Genomic DNA, 19,923 nt, shown 5'->3' on the forward strand with positions numbered 1-19,923 from the left:
TTTTTAGGGTAGCTTGCAGGTGCATTTTTAAGGAGCAGCATTGTATTACCTGTTGTTAGCCAGGTTGGTGTCTGTTCAAGCTGCACATATAAATAGTTCTTACTCATGGCTAAGTCTTCGTGCAAAGATGTTAATACTTTTAACCAAAAGTTAGGTACTGCATCTGGGCCTGGGGTTTTAATATTAGAGGCTTTTCTTAACTTTGTTTCAATCGCTGTGGCTGTTATTTCATCCCATTTCATATCCTGTACCTTTAAACTTCTTATTCTCTCTTTTACTTCTTTTATCCATTTAGCATCTTTATTGTGTTCCACAGGATCTTCATAGATACTTCTCCAAAATACATCTATTTCTTTTTTTGGCAGTCTTTCATTTCCTTTTACCATGTTTCCCAATTCTCTATAAAACTTTTTTGGGTCATCACTAAATTGCTTATTTTGTACTTTTCCTTTATATTTATCTGTATATCTTCTAAGTTTTTCCGTCTGTGTTGAAATGTTTAGTTTATTTACAATAGTGCATGATAGAGCCTAGTCTGTTCTAATACTATGCACTGCTTTCATCACATCTATCTTTCCTATTTATTTATTATTTTATTTAACAGTTGTTTTAACAGGATAGTCGGCTGGACCACTAGTGTCCATTTTCAGAAGAGTCCTGGGGAGAAAAGCTCCATACATTAGGAAACACACAAGTTATACATAGTATTAATGGAAAAGACAGTAGAATAACATGCTATAGGTGGTGAATAGTTACATAGGATACAGAGTTGCAATACAGTTTATAAGTGTAACAATTTCATGGACAAAGCATAGGTACAAAATGTTTCAGGTGTATTCATAGTATTTTTGTTAATCTATTCCCTCTTCTATATTCTTCTAACGGTGACACTTCTTATCTTAATTGCTTTACATTTTCCTCTAGTCGATACTTCTATGATGGTATTCAATTTCTCCCCTTCCTTTGCCTCACTACCATGTGCTCTTGTAAAACTTTATCAGTTCTTAATTTAGCTGCACAGTAACATATCCTGTTTACTTCTGTTATATCTCATGGATCTCTATGGACAGTCCTAATTACTGTCTTCATTTGTTTTATCAGACTTCTGACTTTTGGGGTTTTATTGACCTTCTGCAATCTATTTCTTTCATTGATTTTAATATATCTATCTTTGTCCATTAAATCAAGCAACTCTTCCCTTAGTTCATTTTCTTCCAAACTAAAGGAACATCCTTTGTTTTCCACTTCCTGTGGGCATTCTATAGAAAGTTCTATAGCATCTTTCTATTGCACCTTATCTTCAATTTCATCCTGTACCATCCATTGCTTTGTCATACAGGAACTCAATGGCCTATCACTCCTCAACGTTGACTGCATCAGAGCTTCCACAGTATCCTGTCCCTTCCCTTGCTGTCTAGCTTTAATTGAATGTTTATACTGGTTTCCTGTGGAAGACTCCAAATGTCTTGATATAGCACCTGACCAATTAGTTCCTTTTCCACTGGTTTCCCCTTAATTTGGATATCCATTACTCTATCCTGTTGTGGTACTTTCTGGATTAGATTTTCTACACTGAATCCTTCACTTTGCAGGTGCTCCATGACCTTAATTTCTGTTTCTTTAACTTCTCCATTACTGATCTCCTTTTCTACTTTTCCTCTTTGTCTTCTTTTTCGTATTGTAAGATTTCCCATATCCATATTCCTTTGCCTGTATTTCTCTTCAAATATCTTTGGTGCTGCTATTTTTGTATTGGTTAATTTTGCTTTCTCCTTGACATAAATATTACACCATATTAAATCTCTTTTTCTTCCCAATGTCCATATTCCTTCTTCAGATGTCTCCTGATCTTCCTGCTTCTCCTTACTTTGGGGACTGACTCCATCATGCTGTGATACAGTCTGTGTTAGACTTTCTACATTAAATCCTTCACTCTGCAGACACTCCATAACTTCAACTTCTATTTCCTTAACTTCTGCTTTACTAATCTTCTATTCCACATTCCACTTTTGTGATATTAATTTCCTTATTGTGAAATTGTCCACATCTGGATGGCTTTCCCTATATTTCTCTTCAATAACCTTGCAACTGCTTTCTCTATATTAGTTAACTTGGCTTTCTCCTTTACATAATACTGCACCATATCAAATCTTTCTTTCTTTCCCATGTCCATATTTCTTTGTTATACTTTTCAAAAATATTTAGGTTTTGTTGTTTACATTTTTGCACTTCCTCAGATGCTTCTTTTTCCAAACAGATCAAAGTTTCTTGATCTATATATTGGTTTTCAAAAATCTGTTGTATTAATGAACACACATTTTTATTTGAAGCTTCTGACAACTTTTGCTCTGAAAGTATTTTTCTTTCTTCTAATTTATCTCAATCTCTTTGTATATCCTCTGTCAGGTAATTCTGGGCTTTTTGCATAATAGTAACAATACATACTTTCTTTCTTATCCTCAATAGTCCACTCTCTCATCTGTATGCCTCTTTTTTGGCCTATCAGTTTTTGTGATTTTTGTGGATTGCTACTTCTTTCTACAACAGGGGGCCATCTTGGGCCTGAACTAACCCCAATGTAGGAATATTTCCGGATTTTGAGGATTCTACACTGTCATTTTTTCCCATCCTGGCACCAGTGTACCTACCAGGATTGGGCACATCTGTTTCCTGGGACTTGTGCACCCCACTTTTTTTTTTTACTTGCTTCTGTCCATGATATATGCTATTTAAATACAGTCTATATATCAGTGTCGTGTTGGTGAGATTTTGTGAAAAACAGGGTCTATTTCGTGAAGGTACTCACCAAGTCTTGAGGATGAATTCATTTTCAGCATTACTACTCTGCTTTGTTTGCTGACTTTTCATCTGTGTGAGTCCTTTCATGTTTTACTAGAGTACTACTTTGTCTGAAACACTTACTGCATTCAGGACATTTATATGGTTTCTCCCCACTGTGAACTGACAGATGATTGCTAAGGTTTTTAGCTGTTGTGAATCCCTTACTGCATTCAGGACATTTATATGGTCTCTCCCTGATATGAGTCCTTTCATGTATTACTAGATCCCACCTTTGTCTGAAACACTTATTGCAGTCAGGACATTTATATGGTCTCACCCCCATGTGAATCCTTTCATGTTTTACTAGATCCCCCCTTTGTCTGAAACACTTATTGCATTCAGGACATTTATATGGTTTCTCCCCACTGTGAACTGACAGATGAATTCTAAGGCTACCAGCTGTTGTGAATCGCTTACTGCATTCAACACATTTATATGGTTTCTCCCCCTTGACCATGTGAATCCTTTCATGTTGTACTAGATCCCCCTTTGTCTGAAACACTTATTGCATTCAGGACATTTATATGGTTTCTCCCCACTGTGAACTGACAGATGAATTCTAAGGCTACCAGCTGTTGTGAATCGCTTACTGCATTCAACACATTTATATGGTTTCTCCCCCTTGACCATGTGAATCCTTTCATGTTGTACTAGATCCACCCTTAGTCTGAAACACTTACTGCATTCAGGACATTTATATGGTTTCTCCCCCACTGTGAACTGACAGATGATTTCTAAGGTTTTGAGCTGTTGTGAATCCCTTACTGCATTCAGGACATTTATATGGTCTTTCCCTCATATGAGTCCTTTCATGTATTACTAGATCCCACCTTTGTCTGAAACACTTATTGCATTCAGGACATTTATATGGTTTCTCCCCACTGTGAACTGACAGGCATTCAGCACATTTATATGGTTTCTCCCCCTTGACCATGTGAATCCTTTCATGTTGTACTAGATCCCCCCTTAGTCTGAAACACTTACTGCATTCAGAACATTTATATGGTTTCTCCCCACTGTGAACTGACAGATGAGTTCTAAAGTTACCAGCTGATGTGAATCCCTTACTGCATTCAGCACATTTATATGGTTTCTCCCCCTTGCCCATGTGAATCCTTTCATGTATTACTAGATCACCCCTTAGTCTGAAACACTTACTGCATTCAGCACATTTATATGGTTTTTCACCCTCCCCCATGTGAATCCTTTCATGTTTTACTAGATTCCCCCTTTGTCTGAAACACTTATTGCATTCAGAACATTTATATGGTTTCTCCCCACTGTGAACTGACAGATGATTTCTAAGGCTACCAGCTGATGTGAATCCCTTACTGCATTCAGCACATTTATATGGTTTCTCCCCCTTGCCCATGTGAATCCTTTCATGTCTTACTAGATTCCCCCTTTGTCTGAAACACTTATTGCATTCAGAACATTTATATGGTTTCTCCCCACTGTGAACTGACAGATCTTTCATGTATTACTAGACCACCCCTTAGTCTGAAACACTTACTGCATACAGCACATTTATATGGTCACTTATTGCATTCAGAACATTTATATGGTTTCTCCCCACTGTGAACTGACAGATGAGTTCTAAGGCTACCAGCTGTTGTGAATCCCTTACTGCATTCAGAACATTTATATGGTTTCTCCCCACTGTGAACTGACAGATGAGTTCTAAGGTTACCAGCTGTTGTGAATCCCTTACTACATTCAGCACATTTATATGGTTTCACCCCAGTGTGAATCCTTTCATGTATTACTAGATGGCTCTTGTATTTGAAGTATTTATTGCATTCAGGACATTTATATGGTTTCTTTTCTTTGTTAGCTCGCTGGCGTACTAATGGACTTTGCTGTACTATAGAACGTGGTTCACATTCAGAGTTCATGTTGCAGGTGTATCCTGGATGAAGCTGTGCTACAGGTATAACAGGATGCCTGTCGGAGCCCTTCAGAGTTTGAATAGAGTGCTGTAGGTTCTCCATAGGATTACGTAATAGAGCTGCTCCAAGTAATGGCTGCTGACTCTGGTAAATGGTCCATTCTCTGCTCCCATTGCCTACAAATAGATTATTAGTACTGTATCACAACGATGAAATAAATGTGTTTCATTTTATTAAAAACACACATACAGTTTTTTTCCATTTTTAAAGTTGACATTTTCTGCTGCTATTAACATGAGAAAAAGAGCAGAACAACTCAGACTCAATTTATGAGACATTAGTCTTCTATGGAGAGTTTTAAAAGGTACAAAAACAGTACAGAACAAAATAATTTGCAAAAATCAATAGTTTAGAATATATAACATACCATCCCATCATACCTACAGGCATAACTCTCCACTTTTCCTAATATTTATTAAAGTCATACTGTAGCTGTAGTGTAACGTTGACTCCCATAACATTGTTTAATCTTTTCATGCAAACCTATTTATACTTTTGTTGTTTCTTTTGGCTTTTCGCGGTTAGGGGTCGCCACCACAGAACTCCGGTCCACTGATTGGTAGTTGATTTTTATGTGCAGAGTTACCAGCCCTGACGCACAACCTTCAATGAAGGTACACCCATTCATGCATGTCTCCACGCAGAAGACACTCTAGCTGAGAATCGAACTGGACAGCGTCTAACTGTGAGGCGACAATGCTACCGCAGCACATTTAAATGCAACATTCTGCACTCTGCTGGGAGTCAGAAAGTGGTCCTTTCGGATTAGCACTGGTTCCGAAAGTTCAAAAAATAGATAAACTGGCAACATGTGAGGCACATGAACAAATAAGAAGAAAAGAGCAGAGAACATTAAAACTGAGTGCAACAATGTAACAAATGGTTACAATGAAGTGCAACAATGTCTTTAATGTATGCAGATTACAGAGCATCACTTACTAATATAAGTTTATACTGATACATTACATTCAGCAACACATGAAGCTGCCATGTCCTTGATGCAAAAGGAGTTTTGAGGATGGAAATGAGTAACATACCTCATAAACTGACACACCTAAGAGGCATATCTAGAGAAAGTAGCACTGAATAGCCCCCTTAACATCACAGTGGATATTTGTGTGTGGTCACTGTTTTAGGAGAGAATACGCCAGGACTTGTCTGATTTATCCATGGTTCGGGTCTGGTTGTGACCTGGTCATTTAAAGGGCAACCTTTTTTTTTTCATCTGGTTCACCCACCAAACTACTTCCCTATTCACACAAAACACCACCAGAGTTTATAAGAGTTGCAACTACTGACCTCAAAAATTCCTTAGAAGCCATTGTAATTCCTTCATGTGAAATCTGGCTAGAGGAGCCACATATGACCTAGAAGCTCAAGAGTTTGTCTAGCAGTCTACTTTATTAAGGCTGTCACATTTTTGAAGAAAGTTACAGCCTCCATTTTCTAGGGTGGGAGAAGGGCCCTGCAAGGATTCATGTTCTGTAGTGCCCAGAGAAATAGTCTTCTGATCAGGAATCAGAATGGAGTTTAGGTGACAGAGTGAAACATATGCTTCTAACTCTGCTTATATACATTTTGTAACCTAGCCTGCTTTACAGGTTTTACTGGTACATTGTTTTAATTATCACCCTGAATATAAAAGTCAAGAGATTAAAAGATTAAAGAATATATTAAAACTAGTGTAGAAAAGTGTCACCTTACAAATCAGACAACTATATTCATGTACAATGCTTTTCCACTACTGATGGGAAAAAGAGGGGAATGAAATCAGGGATACATACCTGCAAGTAAGGGGTTAATGTGGCTTTCTGAAAATATCTTGTTAAAAAAAAAAACAAAGTCCCCACATGGTTAGCTCCCATGTTTGCACACCAGTTTCAGAGAGCATAACTTCATGCAACTACTTAAAAAGAATGAGAAATTTCATACAGTTTATCCTTCTCCTCCCGATTATGTGAAAGAAAAATGGGACAATGTTTTTTTTTTTTTCTGCATATGAGAACCTTGACGTATTGAAGAACATACAAGTAAAAGGGATCACATAACCTAGACAGAATAATACTAAAAAACACAACTTTTCACCCATGGGGGACAGATACTTAATTCCTAGGAATGAATACTTAGGGTCTTATTTCTCTTATACCATCCATGTTTTATTATTATTATTAATAATAATGTGCCATCTTGCTGACACTGCAAATAAGTGTTTTGGTGCTTTGTCCATTCTTACATATACAGACAGCTAGATATACACACAGATACTGGGGAACCATCCGAGGCCCAGCATAATAAAATGGAAATAAACCGTCAGCTACAGAGACACATTCATTTCAGGGTGAGAGTAAGTTGGGGATTATCAAGGTTAGCTGGACTAGAAAAGCATGCCCACATACAATATTTTTTTTCTGATTTGTTAAAGTTCCATTTTAGCTAATTGTTGGAAATGAAAATGCATTAAATAAAACTGTGAAGTGCAATACAGGTATATACATCTATGGCACATCATCTGGAAAAAAAACAATGTACACATCTATTCTGAAAACAAAAAAGTAAACATACACTTAAAACAAGTAAGGAATGAAAAAAATAACACACAGCTTTATATAATAGAGACAAGGGACTACATGTAAACGTGAAGCTTAGTTTTGTAGGTATACACTATGTAAGACAGTGAGTAGAAAATATTAATAGTACAAGTAAGTAAAGAGAAGAAAAAGTATGCAAAGCAGTTTAGGTCTGTGAGTTAAGAAGAATAAATCCTTACATTGCTTTGTACAGAACATTAAAATGGAGTCAGATGGACAGGACCACTTTTTGTGGATAATGCTAGAACTTAGCAAAACAAGAAACCGGAGCCAGCAAATGGTGACTAAAATGGATATATTTAACAAAATTACATCCCAGCAAGTACAAACATACCGGTTTCGGCTGGTAACATATACAGCCTTCTTCAGTGTATACATATAGTTCATTACATGCTGTTTAAATAGTCAAAACGTGAATCCCATTGGTTTATTCCTCATAAATATTCATTAAGACCAGGGTGGAAAAGACCACCTAGTATGATTATCCACTTCTTTTCTTTATAATTTAATATATTATGCCAACCAATTTTATTCTTGCGATCACCTTGTATTGAATCAATTATAGTGAACATAAATTTTGCTGTTGGATGAACCAACTGATGTTTATAAAGGGCATTGGTCACCTTTTTGTGTTTTATATTGCTGTAGTGTTCAGGAAAACGTAATCTGATGCACCTGAAGGTTTGCCCAATGTAGAAAGCCCCGCAGTTGCATGTGGCCATATAAATAGCCCAATCACTGCTACAATTCACAAAACTCTTAATATCAAAAACTTTGGGGCAATTTCTACTGGAGAACTCATTAGTTGTTGAAATGTATTTACAATTGATACAGTGGCCACAAGGAAAACACCCACGCAAAATATGACCTGACAGAGTACATTGTATCTTAGTAATATGTTTAGTATCCCTACTTTTATAATGGTTAAAATAAGATTGAAGCTTCTTGCCATTCCTATAAGAAAACATACATTGATCAGGAATAATATGTGCAACCTGAGGGTCACATTTCAAAATATTACAATGTTTTCTAACACTCCCCAATAGGCAGTTGGTGTTGCGGCCATAGGTAGTAACAAATCTCAATGGTTGAGATGATTGAACCGGTCGTTCCCTATATTGCAATAAATCATGGCGTTGCATATTGTTAACCTGACATTTGGCAATGGCAATAGTTCCAGCATTATAGCCCCTTTGTTTAAATCTATGAGTAAGATCAATTTGGTTACTACAAAATGTGGAATGTTCAGAGCAGATACGTTTTGCTCTGATAAATTGGGATTTAGGTATGTTCCTCGCTATATGTGGAGCATGGTAACTGGAGGCATGTAATAGGGGGTTGTATTGCGGGAACTTCCTATACATTTCAGTTTCCAATGTACCATCAGGCTGTTTCCGCAAAAGTACATCCAGGAATATGATCTTATTGATATCATGTTGTTCCGTAAAACACAACCCCCATTCATTATTGTTCAAATAATGAACAAACTCAGTAAGTCTAGACTCCGTACCCCTCCAGACCAACCATATATCGTCCAGGTAACATCTCCATATGTCCATATCTGTAAGAAAGATATTCCTTGTTGAATTGTAGATCATCTCAGTCTCTACATAGGCCATAAAAAGGTCGGCATATATGGGGGCAAAAGATGCCCCCATAGCCGTACCTTTAATCTGCCAAAAACATATATCTTTGTAATAAAAGACGTTACAGGTAAGGACATACCTAGCCATATCTACCAAAAAGGAGTTAAAAGTGGAACTATACAGTTTGGAATATTCAAGCCAATATGCTAAAGCCTTGAGTCCTGCCTGATGTGGAATATTAGTATAAAGTGCACTCACATCAAGCGTGCACAAAAGCCAATCTGCTTCCAATTGTGCGTCCGATATAATTTGCAAAAAATTAGTGGTGTCTTTTAACCTGGAACGAATGGAAGTTAGCAAAGGCTTGAGATATTTGGTCAGAAACAATAAGGGCTCCGTCAAATAGTTTCTACCAGAAACTATTGGTCTTCCTGGGGGATTCTTAACATCTTTGTGGATCTTAGGTAGAAAGTAAATGTACTGAGCACTTGGATCCTTAATAGTCAATTGTTGTACTGTGTCTTTAGATATGACCCCTCTATCATGTGCATCTTGTAAAAACCGTGCAATACATTTAGCAAATCTACCCATAGGATCCACCCCCATCTGTGTATAGTATCTTACATCAAACAATTGCCTCCGAGCTTCCTTATCATAGTCAGACCAATTTAAAACCACTACAGCTCCACCTTTGTCAGCATTTATTATAACAATTTGTTTGTTATCCTGAAGTTCCAAGATTGCCCTTCTCTCGATAGGGGTAATATTGTTGTTCTTAAAAACTGTTTCAGAACCAAGAAAATGAATATCTTTCAATACACTATTTTGGAACTGCTGGACAACCACATGCATAGGCGGAGTGAAATTGGATTTATGATATATAAAATATCCACCATCCAAATTAGTACTAGTATCACCAAAAAAACATTCTTAAATTAATAGATCTACAAAATTGAATCAGATCTTGTGCAAATACATCTTCAGATATAACAGAGCCGGGTATAAAATTTAAACCTTTATTAAGAACTTGAATGTGTACATCAGACAGGTCATAGTTAGACAAATTCAAAACATTGTTTACCGTGGGGCAATTCAATTCCCTAAGGCCAAATCCAGTAACCCATGTAGATTGCTCACTTTTCTTGTGCTTACACCCCCCCCCCCCGTCTACGTGTGTTCCTAAAGGGACACTACCAGAACTTCTTATGGGTGTTGGAGACCCTTTTGTTGCCAGGGATTCATTGTCAGTGCCTGAAGAAGTATCATCAAAAGATGAAGTGCCCTCAGATGTGTTCCTACGTAAAATAGACCTAGGTCTTTTCCTTTTTCTAACAGATGTGGGGAGATTATTAAATCTCACGTGTTTGGACTGGAATGAAAATGGATTGCCATTGGAATAATCCTCCTGATCCCTAGTAAACTTTTTCATTTTCCTGGAACAAAGCTCGGCATCAAATTTCTTCAAATCCGAACCAACCTTACTTAGTTTGGCCTCAAAAGAAGCTTCATGTTCAAAACTTTTCAGTTTATCAGCCAAGGCATTAATCTCCGCTAGTCCCCTATCAATAGCCCTGTTATGAAATTTATGTAATTCAACTACAAAAGACATTGTAGCTTCCTGCTGTATTTTTAACCAATTGGTATTCAATTCAGCATCCCCATTATTGACATGTGGAATTATTCGTATTCTCAAGCCCCTAGGGGTAATGTTGGCCGCTTGGTAAGCCTTAAAGAGCTTACTGTGCCACACATTGGCACGTAATGTTCTATGTTGTCTATTAAGATCCTCAATTAACTTGTGGCTTGTTAGATCAGAATTGGTGTTAACACCACAATCAACATTTTCACTGTTCAAAGACCCCAAGCCAAAAACCCCAAGATCTTCTCTGTCAGCTACCAATCCAGAAATAAGATTAGATAGATCCATAATGAAGGCAAGATGATGTCCCAAAAGGCTGTCAATAATGGTTGATATAATAATACCACGACAGCAAAAGATACAGGACAGTGGCAGCAAAGAGACAAATATAGTAATTATCTGAGCTGCGTCCAGATTAGAAATCCAAATCCAAACTAGTTAAACAAAAAAAGGGGGCATGGATGGAGACCAAGCACAATAATGCCCAGGCACCCAATAGAATATTAAATAAAGCAGGTTGATGCCGAGCAATGTTCCAGGCAATGAAAACAAAATCCTAAAGTTCTATAGTATTATGTAAAAAATATATATGTAACCAAATATCCCAGAGATCAGAGGGATATATCCCATAGACACAAAACACCCCAGTCCTATCGCTGATGAAAACAGCTAAGATATCATAAAATGGACTAATAAACCCTCCTATTTTAAAAATATTTGGAAAAAAACTATTAGGACCAAAAATCAGAAGGACATATACACATACAAAAACCCCAAAATTATCAAAGGATGGTAAATGGGACCAATATGTGTGTAATTCCCAATAAAGAAATATACTTAGTTAAATAACAATGTATGGTATCAGCATAATAGTTATCACCTGCTGCCAATAACATGAACCAATAATGGCTCAAAACATACTCATAAATGAGTGTAAGTACATAATGTAAAATAAATTGCCCAACATTGTGATAAACCTAAGCCTGATAATCTGTTTTGATCCTAATGTTATAATACTCAAACAAATTCAAAAAACCTCATACATAATGACAAACTCAAGAAATATGTATGAAAAAAGATATACAATAATGTAAATATAGTCCCAGTTTGTCTCAAAATGAGAACATGCTGTTACTCAAAAGAGTCTGGCAAAACCATAACAAAATAAGCAAGTTCAGTCATCCATAGATCCGTTGGTACTGGCAGTAATCCACCCTAAATCATTCCAAGATGTCATCCAAAACTGCTCGTAAATAAAGTGCTTCCAACCCCTTAGAGTGAAGTAAAGTCCATGAAGAAATAACACACCACAAAAGGGACAATCACCTGCAATGTTCACGTCAATGCACGGACAAAAACATAAGTACAGTGATATCCAGAACACGCTTATATGGCCAACAAGGTCTGTGTAGTATACTGAAAATAAGTTCCTTGTAGTTCGGTAGGCCCTTTTCAAAAAATGACCCCCCAATATGAACACAATAGCGTGTTAACAAAACGGAACATCAAAAGTGTCTATAATATCCAGAAATTAAAGAATATGTACACTAATCTATATAGATGTATTAAGAGCCAGTAAAAGTTGTAGAACATACAAAAAATTATTCCCTTTAGTCCTGTTAGTTCCGTTAAGGCATGTCCACTTGTTGCGAGAAAATAAGCGTGGTGACGAAGCGATGACAACAAGTTCACTATATGTACAAAGATTCTAACTTGAAGTATATAACCAATAAAGGTTATAAAGCATACATACAGTTAGTCCCTTTATGTCCCTTTATATCCAAAGAGTCCCGTATAGGCAATTCTGCCAGTGGCACACAAAATGGCGTGATGTTGAAAAAGCGATGGCAAGAAAAGGAGGCTTAATCCAAGTATAAAAAACAAAGTATATACACCAGTCTCCGCACCCAAACCAAGACGAAAAAAGATATAGTCAAACCATATAAGTATCCAATAGACAAGGAATAACCAAGGGGTCCAAAAATATTGAATAATCCAATAAGGCAAGCTGCAACGAATCAATGAAGCAGCAACAGAGTCACCAACCCCAGCAGGAAGTGAGATATAAAGGGACATAAAAGGACTAACTGTATGTATGCTTTATAACCTTTATTGGTTATATACTTCAAGTTAGAATCTTTGCACATATATTGAACTTGTTGTCATCGCTTCGTCACCACGCTTATTTTCTCGCAACAAGTGGACATGCCTTAACGGAACTAACAGGACTAAAGGGAATAATTTTTTGTATGTTCTACAACTTTTACTGGCTCTTAATACATATATACAGATTAGTGTACATATTCTTTAATTTCTGGATATTATAGACACTTTTGATGTTCCGTTTTGTTAACATGCTATTGTGTTCATATTGGGGGGTCATTTTTTGAAAAGGGCCTACCGAACTACAAGGAACTTATTTTCAGTATACTACACAGACCTTGCTGGCCATATAAGCGTGTTCTGGATATCACTGTACTTATGTTTTTGTCCGTGCATTGACGTGAACATTGCAGGTGATTGTCCCTTTTGTGGTGTGTTATTTCTTCATGGACCTTACTTCACTCTAAGGGGTTGGAAGCACTTTATTTACGAGCAGTTTTGGATGACATCTTGGAATGATTTAGGTTGGATTACTGCCGGTACCAACGGATCTATGGATGACTGAACTTGCTTATTTTGTTATGGTTTTGCCAGACTCTTTTGAGTAACAGCATGTTCTCATTTTGAGACAAACTGGGACTATATTTACATTATTGTATATCTTTTTTCATACATATTTCTTGAGTTTGTCATTATTATGTATGAGGTTTTTTGAATTTGAGTATTATAACATTAGGATCAAAACAGATTATCAGGCTTAGGTTTATCACAATGTTGGGCAATTTATTTTACATTATGTACTTACACTCATTTATGAGTATGTTTTGAGCCATTATTGGTTCATGTTATTGGCAGCAGGTGATAACTATTATGCTGATACCATACATTGTTATTTAACTAAGTATATTTCTTTATTGGGAATTACACACATATTGGTCCCATTTACCATCCTTTGATAATTTTGGGGTTTTTGTATGTGTATATGTCCTTCTGATTTTTGGTCCTAATAGTTTTTTTCCAAATATTTTTAGAATAGGAGGGTTTATTAGTCCATTTTGAGATATCTTAGCTGTTTCATCAGCGACAGGACTGGGGTGTTTTGTGTCTATGGGATATATCCCTCTGATATCTGGGATATTTGGTTACATATATATTTTTTACATAATACTATAGAACTTTAGGATTTTGTTTTCATTGCCTGGAACATTGCTCGGCATCAACCTGCTTTATTTAATATTCTATTGGGTGCCTGGGCATTATTGTGCTTGGTCTCTATCCATGCCCCCTTTTTTTGTTTAACTAGTTTGGATTTGGATTTCTAATCTGGACGCAGCTCAGATATTTACTATATTTGTCTCTTTGCTGCCACTGTCCTGTATCTTTTGCTGTCGTGGTATTATTATATCGACCATTATTGACAGCCTTTTGGAACATCATCTTGCCTTCATTATGGATCTATCTAATCTTATTTCTGGATTGGTAGCTGACAGAGAAGATCTTGGGGTTTTTGGCTTGGGGTCTTTGAACAGTGAAAATGTTGATTGTGGTGTTAACACCAATTCTGATCTAACAAGCCACAAGTTAATTGAGGATCTTAATAGACAACTTAGAACATTATGTGCCAATGTGTGGCACAGTAAGCTTTAAGGCTTACCAAGCGGCCAACATTACCCCTAGGGGCTTGAGAATACGAATAATTCCACATGTCAATAATGGGGATGCTGAATTGAATACCAATTGGTTAAAAATACAGCAGGAAGCTACAATGTCTTTTGTAGTTGAATTACATAAATTTCATAACAGGGCTATTGATAGGGGACTAGTGGAGATTAATGCCTTGGCTGATAAACTGAAAAGTTTTGAACATGAAGCTTCTTTTGAGGCCAAACTAAGTAAGGTTGGTTCGGATTTGAAGAAATTTGATGCCGAGCTTTGTTCCAGGAAAATGAAAAAGTTTACTAGGGATCAGGAGGATTATTCCAATGGCAATCCATTTTCATTCCAGTCCAAACACGTGAGATTTAATAATCTCCCCACATCTGTTAGAAAAAGGAAAAGACCTAGGTCTATTTTACGTAGGAACACATATGAGGGCACTTCATCTTTTGATGATACTTCTTCAGGCACTGACAATGAATCCCTGGCAACAAAAGGGTCTCCAACACCCAAAAGAAGTTCTGGTAGTGTCCCTTTAGGAACACACGTAGACGGGGGGGGGGGGGTGTAAGCACAAGAAAAGTGAGCAATCTACAAGGGTTACTGGATTTGGCCTTAGGGAATTGAATTGCCCCACAGTAAACAATGTTTTGAATTTGTCTAACTATGACCTGTCTGATGTACACATTCAAGTTCTTAATAAAGGTTTAAATTTTATACCCGGCTCTGTTATATCTGAAGATGTATTTGCACAAGATCTGATTCAATTTTGTAGATCTATTAATTTAAGAATGTTTTTTGGTGATACTAGTACTAATTTGGATGGTGGCAATTTTATATATCATAAATCCAATTTCACTCCGCCTATGCATGCGGTTGTCCAGCAGTTCCAAAATAGTGTATTGAAAGATATTCATTTTCTTGGTTCTGAAACAGTTTTTAAGAACAACAATATTACCCCTATCGAGAGAAGGGCAATCTTGGAACTTCAGGATAACAAACAAATTGTTATAATAAATGCTGACAAAGGTGGAGCTGTAGTGGTTTTAAATTGGTCTGACTATGATAAGGAAGCTCGGAGGCAATTGTTTGATGTAAGATACTATACACAGATGGGGGTGGATCCTATGGGTAGATTTGCTAAATGTATTGCACGGTTTTTACAAGATGCACATGATAGAGGGGTCATATCTAAAGACACAGTACAACAATTGACTATTAAGGATCCAAGTGCTCAGTACATTTACTTTCTACCTAAGATCCACAAAGATGTTAAGAATCCCCCAGGAAGACCAATAGTTTCTGGTAGAAACTATTTGACGGAGCCCTTATCATTGTTTCTGACCAAATATCTCAAGCCTTTGCTAACTTCCATTCGTTCCAGGTTAAAAGACACCACTAATTTTTTGCAAATTACACAATTGGAAGCAGATTGGCTTTTGTGCACGCTTGATGTGAGTGCACTTTATACTAATATTCCACATCAGGCAGGACTCAAGGCTTTAGCATATTGGCTTGAATATTCCAAACTGTATAGTTCCACTTTTAACTCCTTTTTGGTAGATATGGCTAGGTATGTCCTTACCTGTAACGTCTTTTATTACAAAGATATATGTTTTTGGCAGATTAAAGGTACGGCTATGGGGGCATCTTTTGCCCCATATATGCCGACCTTTTTATGGCCTATGTAGAGACTGAGATGATCTACAATTCTACAAGGAATATCTTTCTTACAGATATGGACATATGGAGACGTTACCTGGACGATATATGGTTGGTCTGGAGGGGTACGGAGTCTAGACTTACTGAGTTTGTTCATTATTTGAACAATAATGAATGGGGGTTGTGTTTTACGGAACAACATGATATCAATAAGATCATATTCCTGGATGTACTTTTGCGGAAACAGCCTGATGGTACATTGGAAACTGAAATGTATAGGAAGTTCCCACAATACAACCCCCTATTACATGCCTCCAGTTACCATGCTCCACATATAGCGAGGAACATACCTAAATCCCAATTTATCAGAGCAAAACGTATCTGCTCTGAACATTCCACATTTTGTAGTAACCAAATTGATCTTACTCATAGATTTAAACAAAGGGGCTATAATGCTGGTACTATTGCCATCGCCAAATGTCGGGTTAACAATATGCAACGCCATGATATATTGCAATATAGGGAACGACCGGTTCAATCATCTCAACCATTGAGATTTGTTACTACCTATGGCCGCAACACCAACTGCCTACTGGGGAGTGTTAGAAAACATTGGAATATTTTGAAATGTGACCCTCAGGTTGCACATATTATTCCTGATCAGTGTATGTTTTCTTATAGGAATGGCAAGAAGCGTCAATCTTATTTTAACCATTATAAAAGTAGGGATACTAAACATATTACTAAGATACAATGTACTCTGTCAGTCATATTTTGCGTGGGTGTTTTCCTTGTGGCCACTGTATCAATTGTAAATACATTTCAACAACTAATGAGTTCTCCAGTAGAAATTGCCCCAAAGTTTTTGATATTAAGTGTTTTGTGAATTGTAGCAGCGATTGGGCTATTTATATGGCCACATGCAACTGCGGGGCTTTCTACATTGGGCAAACCTCCAGGTGCATCAGATTACGTTTTCCTGAACACTACAGCAATATAAAACACAAAAAGGTGACCAATGCCCTTTATAAACATCAGTTGGTTCATCCAACAGCAAAATTTATGTTCACTATAATTGATTCAATACAAGGTGATCGCAAGAATAAAATTGGTTGGCATAATATATTAAATTATAAAGAAAAGAAGTGGATAATCATACTAGGTGGTCTTTTCCACCCTGGTCTTAATGAATATTTATGAGGAATAAACCAATGGGATTCAGGTTTTGACTATTTAAACAGCATGTAATGAACTATATGTATACACTGAAGAAGGCTGTGTATGTTACCAGCCGAAACCGGTATGTTTGTACTTGCTGGGATGTTATTTTGTTAAATATATCCATTTTAGTCACCATTTGCTGGCTCCGGTTTCTTGTTTTGCTGATTTCATTTTGGGAGCCGTGCATTGACCTATGTGCAGGAGGAAGTTCTTTGGTAATGCTAGAACTTCTCAAAATGAAAATGTTTTCAAGAACATAGCTAGGAATCAAGCCTTTAGGGCTTCTAGATTACATACTAGCAACAAAGCTTTAGATACTGCTTTAGGCACATTGCAACATGAATTACATGCACAGTTTTATTCTGCTAGAGAGGTTAATTCAGCTATGAGTAATGTGAGAGAAGCTAGGTCCGATTTAGCAAGACCGTTTTTTTTTTTTTTTCTAAAAATGACAGTGTTAAGACTACAGTATCCAACAGGAGGTATTTTAGGTGATCACTTTTTCCAGTAACACTGGGGACATTTGTGAGGTGATATGTAGGAATTGGCCTATACTCACCTCAGATAGTTCTGTCTATGAGGTTGTAGATGTCAAACCACATTTTTGTTTCAAGAATGGTATGTCCCGTAAGAGGCAACTTTGTTATGGTAAAAGTGGTGGTGTAAGATCTGTTTCTGATCGATTGGGTACTTTTATGTGCAGGAATTGTATTGCATGTCAATATATTTCTGATACTAAAACATTTACACATCCATCTAAAAGTTTTGTTTTTAACCCTAGGTTTTATGCGGATTGCACTAGTAAACACCTTATATATCTTGCTTGAACTGCTGTTGTTTTTATGCAGGCAAAACTATTAGGACTTTAAAGGAACGCATTTTAGAACATATTGGTTATATAAGAAATAAAGATAGTAGTGCTTTGTACAAGCATGTTCAAGTTTTTAAAGACCATTCTTTTTGTTTTTTAGTATTAGAGGTTTTATGTTAACAAGAGGGGTGGTGATTTGAATAGTTTTATTGAAAAGGATGAAAGTAAATGGATTATGAAATTACAGGTACAGAGAAGCCCTGGACTTTATGCCCATGTGCCTTTAAAGCCTTTATTAAAAGAGCGTAAATTGTTACATTCATTAATTGCTTATATTATAAAGAGTTCTCTTTTTTTTCTTTGTATTTTGTCTAATGAAGTGCCGAGTTATTGGCATGAAAGCACTAACCTTTTATTAAAGTTCTACTTTTTATTAATGTTCTTTTATCTGAAGCTGTGGTGGTCCTGGTTTGCTGTTTTTTGTCGTTGTATAATGTTAACATACTATAGGAGGGGATAACAGACAAATGACTGGTGCCAAAGCCACACAGTCTACAAATAAATGCAAAATTTGTCATTATTTTGGCCTTCTGCAAAGTTGAATTCCATTCTAATTGCAACATTGACAACATGCAACTATCCTAAAACCCAGTGGTGCAAGACCATTGAACACACATACATATCAATTTGAACTTTGACTATCAAGTGTCCACAGTGGTATGGAAAGGCTATGCCATGCACCCCATAAGTCAGACCATCGTATCCAGATCTGAGGATGACATAACTACACTGTACTCGAACCTCATCAGAACACTAATACAGTATAATGCTTCCTTTTGCACATACCTCACCAGACACCTACAGCAGCTGGAGAGACCACAGGGGTTTCTCACCAAGAAAATACAGGGCCTACAAACCATGCCATGATGTAGGTGGTTAGACTGAAAGCCATGTCACTGTAATCTGTATCGTATAGGAACAGGTGACTTGTGCCTGGCCTACAAGCTGGTCTCTGACCCTGCTCTGATGGGAATACTGCACATACACAAATTAGCTATAGCTGGTGACATCAGCAGAGTCGGATGACAGAAAGATTTTAATAGCAGTGTCCCACATGCTGGTGTAAAATATTCTCTCTCTAATCACAAGTGAGTGCACAAGCACACAGACATCCCAGTTGGCTGCAGTGAGGACGGAACCCCTACTTAAGTACACTGACTACAAAACTCTGTATTTAAAGCAAGCACAACAGCTCAAGTCTGACCTGGAGAGTGTCAGACAGCACTTTATAGGTGAGGACATCAGCAGTGTCTGGTAGGGAGAAAATAGTAAAAGCAGTGAGTCACATGCTGGTGTAACATGTTCTCTATAATGTCAAGCAAGTGCACAAACACACAGACACACATCACAGTTGACTGCAGTGAGAACAGAACCCCTACCTAATTATACAGACTACAGAATTCAGCACTATGGCAGAAGTCTGACTTTTACAAAGCTGCAGGACAACTTATAGTGTATGACATCAGCAATGCAGGCTGGAGAGAAAATGTTGGGAGGCTTGCATGAAACGGACAGCTAACCATGTTCAACTGTCAAGATATTTTAAGTTCTGCATGTTACCAGACTGACGAGTGTACTATGTGCAGTAATTGCTGGTTATGTTCCAATGTGCAGGTATATTTTCAGGGGCAGCTTTACAAACTATACACAAACAAGTGCCTACATTACTACAAGTATCAGAAACTCAATATGTATTTTCATTTTAAAGACATGTGTGGTATATAACACGACACTTGTAGTAATTTATGTACAAGTATAGGTTCATAGGTAAGTACTAGGCTATCTGTCCAAGGGCATTTATAAGGCC

The 19,923-nt window shown here is 37.0% G+C and overlaps 1 pseudogene; it reads right to left on the reverse strand.

Annotated features, from left to right (window-relative positions):
* Nucleotides 1-2,737: 2,737 nt before the first annotated feature.
* On the reverse strand, nt 2,738-4,318 carry LOC122814422 (annotated as a pseudogene).
* Between the last annotated feature and the right edge of the window lie 15,605 nt (nt 4,319-19,923).

The sequence above is a fragment of the Protopterus annectens genome, chromosome 10.part0, assembly GCF_019279795.1.
Source record: "Protopterus annectens isolate FY-2018-M chromosome 10.part0, PAN1.0, whole genome shotgun sequence".
Classification (NCBI taxonomy): domain Eukaryota; kingdom Metazoa; phylum Chordata; order Ceratodontiformes; family Protopteridae; genus Protopterus; species Protopterus annectens.